The sequence below is a fragment of the Podarcis filfolensis genome (genome assembly GCF_964270895.1).
Source record: "Podarcis filfolensis genome assembly, chromosome: 16".
Taxonomy (NCBI): Eukaryota; Metazoa; Chordata; class Lepidosauria; order Squamata; family Lacertidae; genus Podarcis; species Podarcis filfolensis.
In genome coordinates this window covers 11,796,935-11,813,941 of record NC_139620.1, presented here as the reverse complement: position 1 = coordinate 11,813,941, position 17,007 = coordinate 11,796,935, and the positions used below count along the sequence as shown (strand labels likewise).

The 17,007-nt window shown below is 43.2% G+C and overlaps 1 long non-coding RNA gene across 1 annotated transcript in view; it reads left to right on the top strand.

Moving 5' to 3' along the window:
* Positions 1 to 17,007, top strand: part of LOC310752057 — a 27,177-nt gene extending 10,170 nt beyond the window's left edge. The window contains exons 2-3 of the long non-coding RNA XR_014542828.1: positions 8,347 to 8,647; positions 16,839 to 17,007. This is a non-coding gene — a long non-coding RNA (uncharacterized lncRNA). The remainder of the gene's footprint in view (positions 1 to 8,346; positions 8,648 to 16,838) is intronic.

The following is a 17,007-nucleotide window of genomic DNA, read 5'->3' as shown; positions in this document are numbered from 1 at the left end:
TCAAGATTTGTCTCTTTGGGAGGAACAGCGTCAATTTCCACTTGAAAATATTTGTCTTGTCTTTCGAAATAGGTTTTCCCACAGGAACGGGGTGCCAGAGACAGAAATAATCGGAGAGGTTCATTGACTGTGAATGGAATATTTTGACAGATAACTAAAGAAGAGAATTAAATTGATTCCAATATTGCCTTTTGCATTCTAATGAAACAAAGTATCTGAAAAATGAAAGTAATTTTCCTTTGCTTGACTATCCTTAAAGAAATGGATACAAATAGAAATTGCTTCCTCTAGAGGGAACCTCTTAAATTGTTGCTACAGTCTACTTGAGGACTCAACAACTGTCAGATTAAGATCGTGGGACCAGACTTGTTTGACCTTGATTAAGTATGAGCAGGAAGGAAGTTTGGGTGCTTGCTTTATGCAAGACAAATGCCTTGCTGGAACAGATGCATGAAAAGATGGATTTGATGAATGAGAAAATGGACTTGGTGACTGTTGTGGTTAATAACTGTGGACAAGCAGGGAATATTGAGACAGAAACCATTCAAGGACCAACCTATGAACCTGTATTGACTGGGCAAGTGCAGAAGATAATGGAGGAGGATGTGGCCGCATCTCAAACATTACAAATGGAGAGACCCGAGGCCCTACAGGAGCATAAACCGCTGTCATTGAAGATTGAAGTTGGAGTGGGTCAGGGGGAGTCTGGAGCTGAGGAGGTTCTTAACTTTGGAGAGACTTTGAAATATGCTTTTAAATATCTTTTGGAGTACACTGATGACTGTGGAGAGTGGAACTGTGGGGAATGGGCGGCTTTGATGAAGGGAGATGGAGACAATTTTGGATTTGAATCCCCCAGAGATCTGCTCCCCAATGAGAAAGGGAAGAAATTAAGAAAGAGACCAACAATCGACAAGGAAAAGGGCAAGTATAAACAAAAAGAAGAAGATTTGCAGAAGGGGCATGGAAGAGACTTAAGAGCCTCAGACATAAGACTTCCAGGTTGATGGACTAGATGGAATGGACAGCAAGGACTGACACGACCCGGGACCAGGAAGAAGAGACGCTGGATGAAGATTGGAAGAAAATTTATAAAGAAAACTTTTTATTGGGGGAATTAGCCTAAAATGAATGAATATTAGGGAAAATGTTGGAAGGAAACTATATGACTCTAGCAGAATATATCAGGAGTTATGGATAACTGAGCATTAGGTTTTAAGCCTTAAGGCGTTTTATGGTAAGACAAGGTTAAATAAATTAAGGTAATTTGAATAACAGAATATGGGGAAAGATGGAAAGGATCCGTTGAGTTAAATAATAGGTTAAATTGATAAGATAAATTATTTAACAAAAATTGAGAAAGATGGAAAGAATTTGCTGAAATAATTAACTAAACTAGAATACAAAAAGGGAGGTGTGAGGAGGTCAATGAAACAAGCAAATGGAAGTTGGAGATATGTAACCCGGGATTTGTGTTTTTTGTTTTATTTCCTTTTTTGCCGTATTGTTGTATTGGTTTTTATGTTTTTGCGTTTTTCTCTCTTTTTTTCTCTTTTCATGTACTGTAGTTGTTCTCTATTTTCTTTTTTTTTGTAATTTTTAAATTATTAATAAATATTACTTTTTTTAAAAAAAGGTTTCCCCACAGTACTGTATTATTTCTTTTGCAATCCAGGGTCTAATGGCAGCCATATCCTTTTGTATGAACTGTAATTGGATGTTATTGCATCAATCACAGAGTGGTTCAATCCATGTTTGGAATCTAGATAGAACATGGTCTTCCTTTTAAAAATGATTACTATCAGTATCCAGTGGACTTCTCTGTCTTTTACTGGAATAATCAAAACATCTTTCTGTAGCACTCCAAATCTCAAACAGTTCTTCAGAGCTTACACTGGCAATCTTTGACATATCTGCATGAAGTGGCAAGTATGGTAAGTGGGAAAATTGTTCCATCATGACCTAGCTCTTTGGCCATGATCACCCTGGAGGCAAGAAAGGCATCTATTATGCGATCATTTATCCAGTTTGATCCTTTCAGTGTGGTTATGTCATAGTCATACACACGGATGTTGCCAACTGAACCCACAAGTCCCATGGTTTGTAGACTGAGTGTGGGGAAGGTACAGTTGTACCATGGGGAAACTGATGTACAAATCAGTGATTTGTCCAAACACTTCTCACTTTGTGTTGAGAATATGGGGCTGCTATCAAAAGAATCAATATTGGTCACTGTTAAATCCTCTTTCCCACTTTTTGGAGTGGAGGTCATCTGAGGCTGAGTGCTTTCCAGGTGTCTCATAGTCAGTTGGTGATCTTAAGGAGTCAAACCCCTCAGCAGCCTGCACTGAGTCAGCTGCTGGAGCTACTGTTATCTTTTCCTGCAGCCTGGGGAACTTTCTTCCCGATCTACTCTTCTGTCTTTTATTTCACTTCAACTGCGTGAGCTGCAACTGGCAAGGCTTCCCTGGTTCTGGTGGCATGCTGATAGATTTTGTGGCAGCTATAATATGGTAACAAGTCCTGGCTGATGGGTGCGCACACAATGTCCTGTACGGACTGTGCATGCATGGCAGCCTGTATGGCTGCTGTGCGTGTGGCAGCCCGTATGGTCGCCAGGAGAGCGGCTGCCCATACAGCCTGTACGACTGCCGTGAGAGGGGCTGCCTGTATGGACGCTACGCGAGCAGCAGCCTGTACAGTCACCGCGAGAGCAGCTGCCCATATGGCCCATACGGTCGCTGCGAGAGGGGCTGCCTGTACAGTTGCCGCAAGAGCGGCAGCCCACATGGACGCCGCACAAGCGGCAGCCGGTACAGCGACCGTACTGTCACTCTCCCCCCAGCATGGCACCCCGGGGCACCATCACCCCGCTGCCCCTTCATATGTCCCTGCAGTCAATCAAATGTACTATGAACAATCTGAAGTCATGCTGGGCACAATTCACCACTAATCCTGTTCTTTTTCTAAAAACACGTGGTGGACTCCAGGAAAGCTGTCAGCAGGCACCATGATGCCCATGGGCACCACGTTGGAAACCTCCTATTTCAAAGTTTGCACTGACAAAATCTGTTGGCAAGAAAACTTGCAGTTAAACCTCCATTTATAATTACCACCCCCGCAAAGCAACCAACTTTTGTCCCAGAACCATTTGTAGCTGAATTGACGCAAGACAGGTGATTGTTTTTCATGGTTACTTTGGTGGTCTCCATCTAGTTGGTTTGATAATTTACATTCACAGGTAAGATCATCACAATCTCTGCCTTGGATATTCTTGAGGTTTAGCAGCGTCAAAAATTTCCAGGTGCTGTTCTTCACAGTGGAAGCTATGGATATGAATGTCATTTTAATTCAATGTTCTTGCTAATGCAGAACCATTTCAGATAGTGTTTGCATTTCGGTCATTCCATGGACATTGGTGTGATCTTACAATATAATTTGGTGGAGTCCATTTAACAATCATGCCAATCCATGAGGATTAAAGTATTTAATTTGGTGTTTGTTCCTTGGCTGTGCTCTGTGGTTTTTGTGGTTCATTCTGTGGTCATATACAAAATGTGTGATTTGATAGTGATTTCAGGGTCACCAAACATAAAAAACCTAAGGATCCATGGGGATCTGTGCTTCATGAGAATCTTTTTACAGCATGGCAGTGCCCCAAAGTGATCTGTCCATGAGCAGCATAGGTGGTCGGGTAATGAATATGGGGCGACCAAGAAAACTGTGGAGCCGTAAATTTTAAATATATATATATATATATTCAATTTTATAAGGATAGGGAAGTACAGAAAGGGAAAAGGGAGAGGGGATAGATATATAGATAGATTAGAAATTTAAAAGACCTATAAAGATTATCAAATCCTACAAAGTACTACTACTACTATTACTAATATATTTGTACCCTGCCCATCTGGCTGGGTTTCCCCAGCCACTCTGGGTGGCTTCCCCCCCAAAAAAATGAAATAAAAATACATTAAAAAGTCACACATTAAAAACGTCCCTAAACAGGGCTGCCGTCAGATGTCTTCTAAATGTCAGGTAGTTGTTTATCTCTTTGACATCTAATGGGAGGACATTCCACAGGGCAGGCGCCACTACCAAGAAGGCCCTCTGCCTGGTTCCTTGTCGCTTTGCTTCTCACAGTGAGGGAACCACCAAAAGGCCCTTGGTGCTGGACATCAGTGTCTGGGCAGAACAATGGGCGTGGAGATGCTCCAAAAGCATGAGGATCCATGAGGATGCGTGCTTGAAAACCACGTTTTTGGGCCATGGAGTGGCCAGGAAGCCGTGGATGCCAGTTGTTGTGGTCCAGGCTGTGCCCCTGGCCATGATGTGTGATTTGACGGTGAATTTGGGCTGATCTAGTGCAAAAAGCGTGAGGATCCATGAGGATCCGTGCTTCAAAACCACATTTTTGGTCCATGGTGTTGCCAGGAAGCGATGGATCTGAGTTTTCTGTGGTGCAGGCTGTGCCCCTGGACATGTTGTGTGATTTGACAGTGAGTTTCGGTTGGCCCAATACGAAAAGTGTGAGGATCCATGAGGATCCATGCTTCAAAACCACGTTTTTGGGCCGTGGTATGACCAGGAAGCCGTGGATCCGTGTTTTTTGTGGTGGATGCTGTGCCCATGGCCATGATGTTTGATCTGATGGTGACTTTGGGCTGATCTAGTGCAAAAATCATGAGGATGCATGAGGATCCATGCTTCAAAACCACGTTTTTGGGCCATGCCGTTGCCAGATGACCGTGGATCTGAGTTTTCTGTGGTGCAGGCTGTGCCCCTGGACATGATGTGTGACATGACAGTGAGTTTTGGGTAGCTCAATGCAAAAAGCGTGAGGATCCATGAGGATCCGTGCTTCAAAACCACGTTTTCGGGCCATGGATTTACCAGGAAGTCATGGGTCCATGATTTTTGTGGTGCAGTCTGTGCTCCTGGCTATGATGTGTGATTTGACAGTGTGCTTGGGGTGGCCCAATGCAAAAAGCATGAAGATCCATGAGGATCCGTGGTACGGAACCACGTTTTTGGGCCACGGTATGGCCAGGAAGCCGTGGATCCATGATTTTTGTGGTGTAGGCTGTGCCCCTGGCTATGATATGTGATTTGACAGTGGGTTTGGTTTGGCCCAATGGAAAAAGTGTGAGGATCCATGAGGATCCGTGCTTCAAAACCACGTTTTTGGGCCACGGTATGGCCAGGAAGCTGTGGATCCGTGATTTTTGTGGTGGATGCTGTGCCCATGGCCATGATGTTTGATCTGATGATGACTTTGGGCTGATCTTGTGCAAAAATCATGAGGATCCATGAGGATCCATGCTTCAAAACCACGTTTTTGGGCCACGGTATGGCCAGGAAGCCATGGATCCGTGATACTTGTGGTGGATGCTGTGCCCCCGGCCATGATGTTTGATCTGATGGTGACTTTGGGCTGGTCTTGTGCAAAAATCATGAGGATCCATGAGGATCCATGCTTCGGAACCACATTTTTGGGCCACGGTATGGCCAGGCAGGCGTGGATCCGAGTTTTTTGTGGTGTAGGCTGTGCCCCTGGCTATGATATGTGATTTGACAGTGGGTTTGGGTTGGCCCAATGGAAAAAGTGTGAGGATCCATGAGGATCCGTGCTTCAAAACCACGTTTTTGGGCCACGGTATGGCCAGGAAGCCATGAATCCGTGATTTTTGTGGTGGATGCTGTGCCCCTGGCCATGATGATTGATCTGATGGTGACTTTGGGCTGGTCTTGTGCAAAAATCATGAGGATCCATGAGGATCCATGCTTCAAAACCACGTTTTTGGGCCACGGTATGGCCAGGAAGCCATGGATCCGTGATACTTGTGGTGGATGCTGTGCCCCCGGCCATGATGTTTGATCTGATGGTGACTTTGGGCTGGTCTTGTGCAAAAATCATGAGGATGCATGAGGATCCATGCTTCAAAACCACGTTTTTGGGCCATGCCGTTGCCAGATGACCGTGGATCTGAGTTTTCTGTGGTGCAGGCTGTGCCCCTGGACATGATGTGTGACATGACAGTGAGTTTTGGGTAGCTCAATGCAAAAAGCGTGAGGATCCATGAGGATCCGTGCTTCAAAACCACGTTTTCGGGCCATGGATTTACCAGGAAGTCATGGGTCCATGATTTTTGTGGTGCAGTCTGTGCTCCTGGCTATGATGTGTGATTTGACAGTGTGCTTGGGGTGGCCCAATGCAAAAAGCATGAAGATCCATGAGGATCCGTGGTACGGAACCACGTTTTTGGGCCACGGTATGGCCAGGAAGCCATGGACCTGTGATTTCTGTGGTGGATGCTGTGCCCCTGGCCATGATGTGTAATCTGACAGTGAGTTTGGGCTGATCTAGTGCAGAAATCATTAGGATTCATGAGGATCCGTGTTTTTTAACCATGTTTTTGCGCCATTGCGGCACCACGAAACAGTGGATGCGTGATTTCTTTGGTTCCTCCTACAGATTAAGATGTGGTCTACAGTAGCATGGTGTTTTCATTTTGTTTCAATATAAAAATCATATGAATTCATGAGGATCCGTGCCTTAGATCCATGTTTTTGTGGTGCTGCAGCGCGGCAAAGTGTTGGATCCACGTTTTTTATAGTCCAGTTTGTAGGCGTGCCTTCTAGGTGTGATTTGACACTGCATTTGTTGGAATTATTTTTTAAAAAGTGGAGGATCCATGAGGATCCGTGTAGATCCGCCTTTTATGGAGACCCCATTTTTCATTGCGTCAACTGCATCATGTATATATATGAATTGTGTGTGTGTGTTGGTGATGGTGATGATATGTGCTGAATCATTTTGTCTGTGTACAGACATTTTGGAAGAACGTATGCTTTCTGATGTATACACAAATTTTGTCTGTCTGTGTATATGTGACGTATACACACAAAACTGAAGCCACTTTGGTTAAAGGAGGAGTCTCGTGGAGCTTTCCAGTTAAGTGGGGTGGGGGGCTATTTCTCCAAAACAAGCAAACAAACCCCCCTCCCCATCACTCCACTTCTACCCCAATCCAATCGCAAAGTCTCATTGCATCCTTCTTCTGCCATTCTGCAACAGGCATGTTTGTCCGATTTAAATATGATTTCCAAATCTAGAGAGGGCAAAACTCCAGGGTGGTGAGGAGGAAGTGAGATATTTATTTTTTAAAAGGGGAAGGGTCAGCATGTAACCCTGGTGCTTCTCGTACTGTGATTCATCTGGTTCTGGGGAGGGGCTTTGTTGTGTTTGGGATGTTGTCACCCTTTACCTTGGTTTGGATACACATCATGGTATTGTTTTTAATCCTGATTATTGACTCCGGATAAACTTCCCTTAATCCCCTTCACTATCAGCTAACAAGGTACTCGGATTTCAACTCTAAGCAGATTGTGGTTTAAAAATGAAGATTAGAGCAATGCCCTCAAAGCAACAATTGCTTATCTTAACTATATCTGCATTTATTCTTGAGAAAGATGCCCCTTTTTGTTCTGCAGGGGCACCTATAATCCAATTAATTAATTAATTAATTAATTAATTGTGTATCTGTACTGCCCTATACCCGCAGGTCTCAGGGCGGTTACAACATAAAAACACAAACTGCAAAAAATACAGCATGCTTTTCACTGCATCACATCAGGCAGATATCCAACAGGCTGTTATCCTGGAATAAGAGACTGTTGGTCGGTTTCTTTGTAGCTTTTTTAATAAATAAAAAAATCTGAGACCCTGCTCACAGTGGATTGGGAGAAACTGGGATTTGGATGGGCATAATCTCTGCTACCAATACCCCACAGGGCTTTCTCCTCTCTGCATAGTGAAATGCACAAATGAAAGGCAGACTCTCGCCAAGTGCTGGATCTGTGTTTTAATCTCAAGGTCCCAGCATTGCCTAAGCAGGAGACTGGAAACAAGCTTATACCGTGTGATCAAATGCCAATTTTTTTTAAAAAAAGACCTCTGTGGCTTTAAGATACAAGACTCTTGGCTGGGGCGGGGGGGGGGGGGAGTTTGACCACGTGGTTTGGGCCCCAACAGAAGCTTAATTCAGCCACTTCCTGCCAGAGTTGGGGGAAGCAGCAGCAGCAGCAGCAGCTGCAAGGCACACTTCTGAACATAGGAAGTTTGAGTCAGATCTTTGGCTAGTATAGGCCAGATTGGCAGCAGCTCTTTGGCATTTTGGGCAGAGATTCCTGCCCCCCCCCCACTTGCTTTTCGAGATCTTTTAAATTGAAGAACCTAGGACCCCGGGAAACTGAGGCCATTTTGCATTCTGCATTATGTCTCCTGGATGCAAATTCAAATCGCATTTCTGCACATTTTACGATTGCTCCCCATTTCCTCTGCAGGCTGATCCTCAGTGTGACCCGTGTGGCTTCCTTCCTTGGAACCTAAATCTTCTCCAGAACGAGAGGTTGCGTTTTGAAAACATCAGCATCTGTGGCCTGCCTTCCTTGAAGGTCTTTAAGCAGAGATTGGATGGTCATCTGTTGTGGAAGCTTTAGCTGAGATTCCTGCACTGCAGGGGGTTGGACTAGATGACCCTTGGGGTCCCTTCCAACTCCACAGTTTTGTTTCTATGCAAGCACTCTTGCTTGTGATCCCCAGCAACTCGTAATTCAAAGGCTCGGCCCCCCTCTGATCCTGGAGGTAATATAGCCATCATGATTAGCAGCCATTGTTCCTTATCCTCTGTGAATTTGTCTAATCCCCTTCTAAAGCCCCCTAAATTTATGGCTGGCAGGGTTAACAATGTGCTGTGTGGGAGGGGGTCTTTCCTCTTGTCTGCAGTGAATTGGCTCCTTTCAGCTCCACTGGATGAAATACGGAAAGTGGTGGCTGGTGCCCATTGGGTCTGATGGGGCGGACGGCATGGAGCCCAACAGTAGGTGGCGCCAGAGACAATGGCAGGCAGAGCTGATGCTACATTTGTCCCCATCCTCCTCCTTCCTGCTGAATTCTACAAGGGGCAACACTGAGACTGAGGCAGGTGAGGCCACTTTCCTGGACTGGTTGCAAGAAAGAAGGAAAGCAGGTGGGGCTGGCTGAGGGCAGACTGAGGTTGGTGGGGCAGTGCCCCATTTGCCAAATGAACCAGCCTCCACTCAACAGGAAAAGGGAAAAACTCAGTCCAATTTCTCCATCACATAGGCACTTCAATCATGTCTCCCCTTACGGGTCTTGCTCCCTCAGAGACCCACATATTATAAGCCCCCACCCCCTGCAAATATGGGAGATGCTTCAATAGCATCCTGATTGCCTATTTTCTGCACTTCTCCATCTCAACAATATCGTTAAAAAATATATTATTATTTGATGTGGCACCCAGAATTGTCTGAAGCAGCATTCTAAGTCGCCCAGTTTGGAAGGGGAAATGCGCTGTGTGGTACAGGAAAAGACAAAGCCTGTTGGGCTGCAGTTTGTGCCACCAGTTAAGCCTTGAATGTTCTATCATAGATTGATGGAATTGCAGAGTTGGATGGGACCACGGGGGTCATCTAGTCCAACCCTTTGCAAGGCAGGAATCTTTTGCCCATGGGACTTGAACCCATGGCCCTGAAATTACCAAGTGAGCTATGAGATGCTTGCACTACTTTCTTTTTCTTTATTCCCCCTCCCATAACAAACACCCTACTAACACTCTTGAATTAGCCACCTTGTGGGGAGACTTTAAAGAGGCAACTTAGCATCTGTAGGACAGGAGGGTGGGGGCAAAGTCTTTCTGGCAGAACAAAAGAACAAATCCCTTATTTGCTTGCCAGGAGGCCTAACCATGGACTAATTAACATCTCCCCCTTCAGTCTCCATTATGAAATAGGTTTCTTTGGTGGGGGAGTTGGGGGAGGACAAAGGAGACCCACTCAGAAAACCCAGAGTTCACTTTGCAGAACTTTTTTGTTTGTTTAAGTTCCATTGGGATTGTCTTAAGCGCAGGGGTCAGCAAACTTTTTCTTTTTTTAAAAAATTATATTTTATTAATTTTCCATACATTCAATCCACATTACAATTTCTGTTAAATTTTCCATTTTTGACTTCCTTCGGCTTCTCTGCCAATCATCCAAATTCAAACTTCTTTAATTACACATTTCCAAATTTTACTATTGCCTTTATACCTACCCCCCACTTCTATTTTGCCTTTTTACAATATTTCTTATTCTGTTACAGAGCTTCTTTGAATGCTACTAGCGTTATTGCATTATCACTTATACATTCCCAGTATTCAACTAATTTTCCCCAGTCCTCGATGAATTTTTGATCTCGTAGATATCTGATCTTCCCAGTCAGTTTATCAAGTTCTGCATAGTCCATCAGCTTCATTCTCCACTCCTCCAACGTTGGTATTTGTTCTTGTTTCCATTTCTGGGCCAGTTGTATTCTTGCCGCATATTGGAAAAGTTTGTGGTCCTTTCTATTTATTTCATTGCCAACAATTCCTAAAAGAAAAGCCTCTGGTTTCTTGACAAATGTATATTTCAACATTTTTTTCAGCTCATTATATATCAACTCCCAGAAGCTTTTCACTTTCTTACATTCCCACCACATATGATAAAATGTACCATCTTTTTCTTTACATTTCCAACACTTCTTACATGTTTTGTACATTTTTGCAAGTTTTACTGGTGTGATATACCATCTGTATATCATTTTCATAACATTTTCCTTTAGTGCAGTACATGCAGTAAATTTAATACTTTCATTCCATAGTTTTATCCAGTCGTTAAATTGTATATTATAACCAATATCTCTGGCCCATTTTATCATAACTGATTTAACTTCCTCATCTTTTGTATGCCATTCCAACAATATCTTATACATTTTGGATAGGATTTTATATTCATTATTTATTATTTCTGTTTGAAATTTAGAATCTTTCTCTGCATATCCATATTCTTTAAGATCTTTTTTAAACATATCGTTTATTTGGAAATAATGCAACCAATCATATACCGACTCTTTCACTTCTTCATAAGATTTCATTTTCCATTTCCCCCCTTCTTTAATAATCAAATTTCCATATGTAATCCAATTCTTTCTCATATTAATTTTTTTAACACTCATAACCTCTAAAGGAGACAACCAGTGTGGTGTTTTTACTTCAAGTAGGTTTTTATACCTCTCCCATATTTCTATTAGCGATCTTCGGAAAATGTGGTTCTCAAAACCTTTATGGATTTTCTTCTTTTCAGCCCATAAATACGCGTGCCATCCAAATCTGTTGCCAAATCCTTCTAAATCTAACAACTCTGTATTTTCTAATTTTATCCATTCCTTTAACCAACAAAGACATGAGGCTTCATAATACAGTTTCAAGTCTGGCAGGGCGAAGCCTCCTCTTTCTTTCGCATCAGTTAGTAACTTAAATTGAATTCTTGGCTTCTTACCCTGCCAAATGTACCTTAAAATCACTCTTTACCATTCCTTAAAGACCCCAGTCCCCTTGATTATTGGAATCATTTGGTACAAAAATAATAGCTTTGGCAGCACGCTCATCTTTATCGTTGAGATCCTTCCCCAGAATGACAGTTTCATTCGTCCCCACACTTCCAGATCTTTCTTTATCCCGTTCCACACTGGTGTATAGTTATTCTGATATAAATCTATATTCTTGGGGGTTATCCAAATACCTAAGTATTTTACCTTTTTTACCACCTCTATACCTGCTTGTTGCTGTATAGTTTCTATCTTATCTGGCTCCATATTCTTAGCAATTATTTTAGTCTTTTTCTTATTCAATATAAATCCTGCCACTTGGCCAAATCTCTCTACCTCCATAAGTATATTTTTCATACTTTCCGAAGGCTCTTCCACCGTTATGACCAGGTCATCGGCAAAGGCTTTCACCTTATATTCGTTCCGGCCTACTGCAACCCCTTTTATTGCCTCATTTTCTCTTAGTGATTTTAGAAAGACCTCCAGTACCATGATGAATAACAATGGCGAAAGTGGACACCCCTGTCGCGTACCTTTAGATATCCCTATTTCCTCCGTAATCATATTGTTTACAATTAATTTAGCTTTCTGTCCAGTATAGATTGCTTTTATTCCATTGAGAAATTCCTTCCCCACCTCCATATATTCTAAATTTTTTAACATAAAACTTTTTCAGCAGGGGCCATTCCATTGTCCCTCAGACCTTGTAGGGGGCCGGACTATATTTTTTTGGGGGGGAAATGAACGAATTCCTTTGCCCCACAAATAACCCAGAGATGCATTTTAAATAAAAGGACACATTCTATTCATGTAAAAACACGCTGATTCCTGGAACGTCCACAGGCCGGATTTAGAAGGCAATTGGGCTGGATTCAGCCCCCGGGCCTTAGTTTGCCCACCCATGTCGTAAGGGCTTCATTAAGATGAGGAGCCTGTTTTCTGGGGTGGGGTGTTGTGGTGGTGAGTTGCCTACAGTACAAAGGTAAGACTCATGTCTGCTGCCCCACCCACTTTTGCCTTTGGCCCCGCCCACCACTTACAGGTGACCTCCAGAAGGTTCCCTACAAAGGGCTGCAGCCTTTGGATGACAGGAGGTTCCTTTCCCCCTCGTACAGCCAGGGGTTCAGAGTCCAGAGACGTCCAGAGTCCAGCATTTGAGGTCCCTAGGTTAGCAATAGCATGACGATGATGACACTCAAAAAGAAAATAAAGCTCTCCCCCCCCCCCCCCAAACCCAAAGCGTGAGTAGTTTGGTGACATAATCAGCTGTTCTGAGAGGAGGCACTCCTAATCTTGGGCCATCATCAGAACCAATATATTTCGATCAATATTTGTTAACACTCTAAAACTCTCTAATAGGAGAAAATCTATATCAGTTAACTAAAAGCAAACAAAGCCACACCTGTCTTTTATCAGATCTCTTATTTACTTAAATTCACAGCTGTAAATTGTTGTGACGTGGGGTTTGTGATTTCAGCTCTCTTGACATAATACGCTGGAGACAGTTCTGTAGTCACACTTCTTTATTAAAGCAAACAAGACTGAGAACTGAGGAGGGGAGAGCTACATTTATAGGGACAGGGAACTATCTAGAAAGGATACATTTTGGAGGGAACAATATCAGGCAATCACAGTCCTGCCTTTTGGAGGAAACCAATAAGACAGAGGATCCAAATACAGCAGCTTAAATGAACCAATAGTAGCTGTACCCTCTGGAACCAAAAGGCAGTTACTTTACCCTAATGCAAATACAGACAATAATAATACAGATATAAAATCAGTTAACTAAAAGCAAACAAAGCCACACCTGTCTTTTATCAGATCTCTTATTTACTTAAATTCACAGCTGTAAATGAGGAGTCTCTCATATTTTGGTCTGGCGGCACATAAAAAAAAAGTTGTCAAATGCCCCCCAAATCAACCTAACCTACCTCACAGTGTTGTTGTGGGGAATAAATGAGAAAGGGGAGACCCACATACACCACCCTGAGCTCCTTGGACCTGAGAGAGACAGCAACTTTCCTCGCTTGTCATTCCTAGCAACTGATATTCAGAAGCAATGGATGCAGAACGGAACCATCCCAGCCGGTGGCCCCTGTCAGCTTGACCGGCCATGAATTTGTCAAACCCCCTTTTAAAGCTACCCATACTCGTATTCCTCTTGGTTGAGCAAATTTCACAGCTTAACTACTGTAGGTGCTCTTTGAAGCAGTCCTTCGTTTTGTTTGACCTGAATCTTGAGCATACATCTTCTGATTTATTTATACATCTCCCTGTTAATCATCAGTTCACGCAGAGAACCCTGGCTATGATGATGATTGATGGGGCAAGACAGCTACGATGTGACTCAGAGAAGCAATACAATAGTTAACCTCTAGTGAGCACTGTTGTGTTCTGTGCTGTCGATATCTATCTCTAATCATTAGGCCTAATCTGTGGCCTAATCCCTTATGCAAATTCAACAAATGGACCTATATGGATCTATACAGGCTTACACAGCAAACATCCATTCAGCAATGAAAAACAAGAAAAAATATGGGGGGGGGGCGCGAATTGAGTTCAGCATATTGTAGAGTTCATCAACCCCAAGTAGAAATTTCACCTTCCAGTCATGTTCCCAGGGCAGTTTCGTTCACGTAAATCTGGACAAGCTTAAGGTCTAGAAACTTGAAACAAAAAACTAGAGGTGGAATTTGGGTATGTGTGTGTTGAATTCTGCATCCGGTATCAAATTCCTTGCTTTTCTATTGTTGCACAGAACTGCCCATTTAAAAATGCAACGCCCACTTCTCCTTTTTCCTTCCCTCAAGTCGTCCTTCCTTCATTCTCGTAATTTGGTTTGGAGAGGAGAAAATTGCTCCAACGGGCTTTTTGCCTGCAGCTCTCCACACCTGCCACTAGATGGCAAGGTCTCCCCAGGACAACAGATATCCACAGGTGTTGAAGCAAGACTCCAAAAACGGCACATTCAGTTTGGCCTTTATCTTGCTTTCTCCAGGGTTTCTTTCCACAACCCTGTGGTAATGCATGGTATGTCAGAGCCCAAGTTCAGTGGTCTCTTTCCCTGTGCAGCTCAGCCCATGTCGGTTCTAAAATAATAACAATAATTTTAAAAATTCATATATTCTAAGCGCAGTTCATTGCCTCCTTTTTAAGCATTTCTGAGATTGCTTCTTAAAGCTTCCCTTGCAAAGGATGTGTAGAGGTCCTAGGTCTGGACATGGAACTACTGGGTGGTTTTGCTAAGGTGCCTTTGGGGTCAGCACATTTTTGTGTTAATGGACAAAGAGAAGTTTGTTTAATATTTGCTGCACTGCCCTCTGTATAAAGTTATTCAAGCTAGATCCCCCCTTTTAAATAGAATTTTAATTATATACTCACTAAAGTTCATAGCTGTCAACTTTTCCCCTTTTTTAAGGGAAATTCCATTATTCCGAATAGGATTCCTCACAAGAAAAGGGAAAAGTTGACAGCTATGCTAAAGTTATAAAACAGTAAAAAAATACCATTAAGTGGCTTTAAGCCTAGAGAAGAGGAGGCTTAGAGGTGATATGAGAGCCATCTTCAAATATCTGTCTCACGGAAGGCAGAGCAAGCTTGTTTTCTGCTGCTCCAGAGCGTAGGACTTGAAACCAAGAGATTCAAATGGCAAGAAAGGAGATTCTGACTAAACAATATAAGGGGTTGTAGCCAATGCTAGACCTACACAGAGTAGGCCTGCTGAAGTTAATAGGCATGGCTTAGGTTCATTATTTCCATTGGGTCTACTCGGAGTGCAAGTTATTTGCATCTGAAGCATAGAAAATAAACAGAAATACAGCCAGTGTAATGTCGTCTTCTAACAGATGGTTTCATTTGATTTTTGCAATTATTGATCTTGTGTTTTATTATTTAGATTTTATAGTACATCAGCATCTTAAAAAGCAGAGACATCACCTTGCCAACAAAGGTCCGTATAGTTAAAGCTATGGTTTTCCCAGTAGTGATGTATGGAAGTGAGAGCTGGACCATAAAGAAGGCTGATCGCCGAAGAATTGATGCTTTTGAATTATGGTCTAGAGGAGACTCTTGAGAGTCCCATGGACTGCAAGAAGATCAAACCTATCCATTCTGAAGGAAATGAGTGCTCACTGGAAGGACAGATCCTGAAGCTGAGGCTCCAATACTTTGGCCACCTCATGAGAAGAGAAGACTCCCTGGAAAAGACCCTGATGTTGGGAAAGATGGAGGGCACAAGGAGAAGGGGACGACAGAGGACGAGATGGTTGGACAGTGTTCTCGAAGCTACCAGCATGAGTCTGATCAAACTGTGGGAGGCAGTGGAAGACAGGAGTGCCTGGCGTGCTCTAGTCCATGGGGTCACGAAGAGTCAGACACGACTAAACGACTAAACAACAACAAAGTACATCAGTGGTGGATGACCTGAGGCCACCTGCTCTCTGTTTGGCCCTCTCCTTAGGCCAGACCCCTTCCCCAGCCATGCCCCCTACCAGGGGTGGCTGGTACCCATTAGGTCAAGGAGGGCAGAAGACAGGGAGCCACCAGTAGATGGAGCCAGAGGCAATGGCAGGCAGAGACGGTCAGTCTAGTTTTGTCCCCATCCTCCTCCTCTTCCATGATGAGTTCTACAAGGGGCAACACTGAGATGCATGTGGAGGAAACTGGCAGCCAACTCTATCCCCGTACTGATTGTAAGTAAGGAGGCAGCCCAGTGGGGGCTGACAGAGGGCAGGCAGAGGTTGATGGGGCAAGGCCCCATTTACCCTACTCGGCCAGCCACCACTAACCCTGCCAGACCCTATTTTCCAGAGACAGTCCTGGATTCACAGAAGCTGTCCTGGTTTCTGATTTGATCCCAAAACATCCCACTTTTCCTTAGGGCGTCCCTAATTTCATTGGTGAAATGTTGGAGGGTATGGTAGAGGGTTGGAGGGTATGGTATTTTTGTCTGAGAAATGTTGAAGGTTATGGAGTTCTCTAACCCCTGAGCCATCTGAAGGGAAGTTTCTAAATTGGGTTTAAGTAGGGATGGCCAAATATATCCATTTTGGTTCTCAGTTTCTCCCTTTTCCAGTCTAAAGTTCAGTTTGGGATACATATTTTTTTAAGTCCTCATGAAGATTCATCAACATCAGGCAATTTCCTTTTAATATACACTTTTTTAATATGCAGTTTTGCCTAATGCAATACAACGTTCATATGTTATTTTCACAAATATATGCCTTTACATGCACACTTTAGTATGTGAATTTTGTACACATTACTTGTCCGGATCTGTGTTGTGAAATTCAGAGAAGTGCAAAGTTCGAGGGATGCCTGTGTTTCTGTTCTCGTATTGTTTTATAAAGTGCAAATCAGGTACGTTTGCCTTTAGATATGAACCAAATCAAATTTCTCTTCCTGTTCCTAGGTGTGGGACCTTGGCAGACAGTCAAACATGTTTCCTTTGGGCGCTGCCTCTGGTCAGATGTTTACATTCAGCCTCATAATCTGACATGATTCATTGTTTTAAGCGAATGAATCAAACTTCACTGAATGACGGGGGTATTATTATTTTTATTTCTCTATTTATTTGGCTT